At 34.1% G+C, this 6,023-nt stretch overlaps 1 pseudogene; it reads left to right on the plus strand.

The window, feature by feature from the left end:
- The first annotated feature begins 3,767 nt into the window (after positions 1 to 3,767).
- Positions 3,768 to 3,864, plus strand: LOC122127452 (annotated as a pseudogene).
- Positions 3,865 to 6,023: the final 2,159 nt, after the last annotated feature.

Genomic DNA, 6,023 nt, shown 5'->3' on the forward strand with positions numbered 1-6,023 from the left:
TTTTTGGTTTCCTCTAAGCATCTTGTTAGCAAATATATCTTTGAGGTTAGACAATTCTGATTGAACCAAGTCATGGAGTACTTATTTTTGTGGGCACTTTAGATACAAGAAGTCTTTCAAGGTAAAAGAAAAAATATATAGCCAAATATTTGTGATCACAGCCTCTTGGACAATTTTCTGGAGACAAAGATTTACTTTAGATTTCTCCTCATTAAAATAGATGTTGTTTCATGGCAACCAAATGCAAGAGGGAAGTTTTATGGACTCACTTGGCCAATTAAACAGCATGAAAGAAGAAAATGGCAAATAATATTTAATGAAATTACTTTGACCAATTACTTTGCCAGAAGAAAGAAGAAAAAATATAATTCAAAAGCAATTTGACTTAAAAGTATCAAGAAAGAGTAGTGAAGAGAGATTAGAGAAAATATAGAGGATTGTTTTCTCTCCAGTGGAGTAATGCGTTCTTGATCTTGTTTCTTCCATTCTACCTCACAAGCTACCAAGTGTGTCTCAGGACTGGATTATCCAGTTCAGACAGAAAACTCGTAGAAGAAAGATACGGTTTGCAGCAGATATAGGTGATTTATAACCTTAGACAATCTAATTCTGTTCAAAATTCTCCCTATCCCAAACTTCCCTCTTTGAACAGCTTTGTTTGCTTTTCCCAAGACTGCCCTTCATTAACTGATTAAAATTTTGAGTGGTCATATTCATACTCTCTAGAGATTGCTGTTTGGTTGTGATTTTTGTGTGTTTTTGTTTCTTGTTGTGTTTTTTAACTGAATTTTAAAGGGTTGTGCAATTGTGTTACAATTAAATATATCCATCTAATTGTCCAATACTCCTAGATCAGAGTCACTCCTTCCATCATTCTCAACCAACCCTTTCTCCAAGATTTATTTCCAATTTACCACTTCCTTCATCATATGTGTACATTCAGTATTCTAACTGTACCTGCCCCTTGTTCATTTTTCATTCATTCTATGTCTTTACTATAATTCCTCTCTGGTTTCAACTTCCTGATTGTCATTCTGTTAAACTGTCTATTAATACTTTGAAAAGTTTATATACATTCCATGGAGTTTCAATCCTGCATATTCTTTAACTGATGCCAGTTTATATTTCCATAATTCATTCATCTGCAGCAACAATTTGCAAGACTGGAGATGGGAAGCACCTAAACATGATTTTATTCTCAACTGTTTGTAAGATTAATCTTTAGTCAAAAAGAAAGTTAAAAAATGGCTTAGAATGTATTCCTAACTATGAATTTTTATAAATGGCTTTGTACAATGGTGTGATTCTTTTATTTTACATGGAATAATATTTTCTACTACCAATAAGTTTTGGAAAAAGAAGAAAATTAAAATTTATTCCTAGAGAGGAATATGATAGAAGTAGAAGACAGATACTATGTTTGTCATATCTCTGATAAGTACCCATATTCAAGACTTAAAGTCACATTTCTTACTATGTTAGACAGAGGGAAAACATAAAATAACATATAATAAGGCAACTATTTGTGATTTTTTAAAATGTACTTTATTAAATGATGAAATTTATTAGCTAATGTTTGGGTTTGAAATTTAGGAGGTTGATCTATTTAACACATTTCTGAAAGGCTCTTACTGAAAAACACAAATTGTGGGTGGTAGTATTTCTACACTTTAATGAATGGTTGAACATGTTTGGCATTAGTGCTGTATAAATAATTCAACTCTATTTAACTTGCTCCTTACCCTTGAAAAACTTGTAATGTCACTAAGTATCATCAACTTGTCAAATGTTATTTTGGCGAAATTTATTTTAAAAAGTATATTTGAAAATGAATATACTATCAGATTAAATGTAGATTATCATTGGTTTGAGAGTGACAATTTTATACCACAGAACCATGTTGTACTGAAGTCCCAGTGTTTTGAAGCACTCCTTAGTGCTTCAAATGTTTTTCTGAATTACATTTGACCTCTAAGTCAACTTTTCGGGCTTTGGTAGACCAATTATGGATCTGTCCTTCCAGGAACTATTTTTGGCCCACTTATGTTGGAATAAAATCTTTCGTTAATCATAGGTGAGGGGTATTAAAAATAAACATATGACACTTTGTGAACTTGTTCACTCATATTGGCTGGTCATCTGTAAGTTGAATGTTTGAATTACAGTACTTTCTCTCAAATTTTGTGATCTCATCCTTCATTTTAAGTTGCCTTGCATTTCACAATTGTTTACTGCTAATTCCTGCATCTCAAGGAATTGGGGCCCTGAAATATAGGAAATGCGAAATTGAGATGGGTCTTCAATTACTTTGTGTTGATATGTTGCATGGGCCTTGGTGAAAAGTCTTGCCCCTGTTATCTGATGATGCAGGTAACTGGGACCTGGGATCCTAGGACCCATGGGTACTGCAGAAAAATAATATTTTTTAGACATCTTAGCAAAATTTGGGCATAATCAGTAGGAATGCTTCAGAAATATGGAGAAAAACAGTTTGGGACAGGCGAGTTAAAACAATAATCAGAGCAGCAGAGTAAAATCCATTACAGATTAGAGGAAAACATTGTTTTTTTACCATGTGGATTCAGAAGGCAAAGAACAGTTATAATGTATCACAAGTTTATACTAAAAACATTGCATTGATACTTTTTATAGTCTAATATATATTTTAAACCTAATTATTTATATTCCAATTCTATTTATTGGAAAAAAATAAATATCAATTTATTTTTCAAATTATCAACTAATTCTAGTAAGTTTCATTGTGTGAAATATAAAATCAGCACATATAAATGTAAAATGTATGACTATATATAATTAAAAGGCACACATTTTGCATTTTTCTGTTGTAGTTACTGTATCAAAGGCAACTCTGTTTTAAAGTATTATTCCATTATCTCTACCTCAGTGTTTGATAGAGTTAGACCTAAAGTTTTACCATTTGTAGATTTACAGCATGGAGGAAAGAGGAAACCCTGTGATTAAAACATTATCAATTTAATGCCTAATAACGAGGAGAAACATATGCACTTCTCCTGCAACTCTGAAAATATTTGGTTATAAAAAGGCAGTAGTGTAATTTCCTGCCTGGTTGGATCGTAGACAGGACAGAACAAAAAGTAATCATGCATACGAACAATTTTTCCACCTTCTTGGCTTTAGCTACTTTTGAAATGGAAGGTATAATAAACAATTATATTTTGATAAAATACCTTCTAGTCTGAACAGTTCATTTTGAACGGTTCATCTCTCTATGATCTCTTGTAACCAAGATTAGTTTTGTTCTAGTAAGAAAATCTTTGCTGTCAGGGTAAGATATTCTAGTTGGTCTGTTCCCACATGGAAGAAGGGTAAAGGCTCAGGTAGACATTTGTTCCAGTAACACCTCATTTGGGAAATTGTCAGCTGAAGAAGTTTAGAAGTAGCTCTTAAGCAATGCTTACTTGGAATCCATTAGGTCCACAAAGCTAATTCAATTGGATAAATAAGTACTTGAAAAAGCCATCACCTTTGGACCTATCTATAAATAATTAAGAGTACGATCAAATACCAAATAAAAAGACTTAATATAGTCATTGACAAAAAAATTTTGCAAATGTGAGCAATCGACTGATCAATATAATTTTTTTCCACTATTCACAGAATTTAAGGGAAATAAGATCGATAGCATTGTTAGGAACAATATGGTTTCCTTCTTACAAGTAGGCACCCATAGATATAAGCCTGTATAAAGATTGCATCATTAACTACTTAAATTTAGAGGATATTACGTGCTTCAGCAGCACGTATACTCAAATTACAATACAGACATTAACATGGCACTTGCACAAGGATAATATGAAAATTTGAGAAGTATTCCATATTTTTCATTCTTCAGATGCAAGAAATGAAAAACAGTTATTAAAAAGTTGATTACAAAATTACAAGTGTAACAATACACATATTTCATATTATTAAATTTAGTTTGACATCAGTGTATTAAATCTTCATCTCAGAAAGGCGTTTACATAGCATAAACTTTACAAAACTTTTCAAATTAGACAACACTGACATTTTATCCCAAAGAAAAATAATATTAAGACCTAGAAAAAAAGGAATCAAACTGTTCTATATGGAATGCAATCGGAAAGGACACATTAATGAACCTATATATTATAAAATAATGTAGAATTCAAAGTATATCTAGGAGAAAATAAATTATGAACATTATGCAAACATAGAATATAGAATATTTTAAAATATACTTTTTCAGACAAGCATCAGAAATATTTTAGTTTCTGTACTACTCATTTCAACAGGTAAATTAAAATTATTTCTGATTAAAAAATCACAAACTCTGAAGAAATTATTATACATGTATACAAAATCTATTGAATACATTTTTACATCCAAGGCAGGAAATTCACTTGGAAGAATTCCACGGAATCCATGAATTTTTACAGTAAAATAGTGGTGCTGCCGGGCACTGGTGGCTCATGCCTATAATCCTAGCTACACAGGTGGCTGAGATCTGAGGATCATGGTTCAAAGCCAGCCTGGGAAGGAAAGTCTGTGGTACTCTTATCTCAAATAAACAACTAGAAAACTGGAAGTAGAGCTGTGTCTCGAGTGGTACAGCGCTCACCTTGAGCTGAAGAGCACAGGGATAGCTCCCAGGCCCAGAGCTCAAGCCCCATGATTGACCAAAAAAAAAGATATTGCTCTTATTTGGATTGTGAAAATGTTTTGTAGGGACACAAAAGATGGACTTGCATTTTTGAAATTTAAGAACCTTAACCCGACCATTAGGACTTCGGTGAACAATTTGTACAGCCTTTCACAACTTCATAGAGGTAGTGATACATAATTATCCTTTTGGCAATATCAAATACAGTTTCTTCTATATTGTTCTTCAGGCCTGGTTTCATATAATGGTTCAACAGAAGGCTATCCAGCATATCTTTACTATCTCAATTCTCGAAAGCAAGATGTAAGGCTGTCAAAAGTCCTTTAGTTTGGGGAAGTGGAACTGTGGCTCAAGTGGTAGAGTGCTCCCCTTGAGCTGAAGAGCACAGAAACAGCACCCAAGCCCAAAGCTCAAGCCCCATGTACGACCAAAAGAAAAAAAACACCACCACAACAAAAATCAAACAAACAAAAATATTTGGGCTGGGAAGGTGGCTCAGTGGTAGAGCGCTTGCCTTGCATGCATGAGAACCTAGGTTCGATTCCTCAGCACCGCATAAGCAGAAAAAAAGCCGAAAGTGATGCTGTGGCTCAAGTGGTAGAGCGCTAGCCTTGAGCTGAAATGCTGAGGGAGAGCGTCCAGGCCCAGGGTTCAGGACCAACGACCAGACCAAAAAAAATTTTTAAAAAAAGAGTCCATTAGTTTGGGCATTGGTATCTGTATCATGATGAAGTAAGAAAGAAGCCACGTATATGCACTGTGCAGGGGTGTGCAGTCATCTACAGTTATTGCATGTGCCGCTTGAGACACCAACTCACTGACAATGTCTAAGTGTCCACTGCAGGCTTCTCGAAGAGGGATATACTCATCATCATCCCTACTATTCACATGAGTGGCCTTTTGGGAAAGAAGTCTCCGCACTGTAATAAGCTGAATATTTTCGGCAGCCCAATGAAGAAAATTGCTTGGATCCTTCTCCAATTTTTTTTTTCCTGCAATTGATACCATTCCTTGCTTTTTCATCTTGTTCCCCATATTCCTAAGAATTGCCTAACCAGAGACTTTGAGTGCCAGTGGGAATGAGGTGTCCACGTATTTCCCTACTAGTTCACATTGGTTGAACTGGTCAGAAATATCTGGTGAATTTTCTGCAACTGTTTATTCACATGATTTATTTTCTCTTTTTCCAATTTTACTATTCGAAATTATTCTAAATGGAGAGTAAGGAATTGATGGAGAGCAGAGGAAAGATGTTCCTCCGTATTCAAACATACACACTGAAAATGAGGACCAGTGATGTTTTCATGTGCAACTTATTCTAGGAATGAGAAAATAGGAAATAATGCCTTCTATATAAATG

The sequence above is a fragment of the Dipodomys spectabilis genome, unplaced genomic scaffold, assembly GCF_019054845.1.
Source record: "Dipodomys spectabilis isolate Male_0828 unplaced genomic scaffold, ASM1905484v1 ptg000301l, whole genome shotgun sequence".
Taxonomy (NCBI): domain Eukaryota; kingdom Metazoa; phylum Chordata; class Mammalia; order Rodentia; family Heteromyidae; genus Dipodomys; species Dipodomys spectabilis.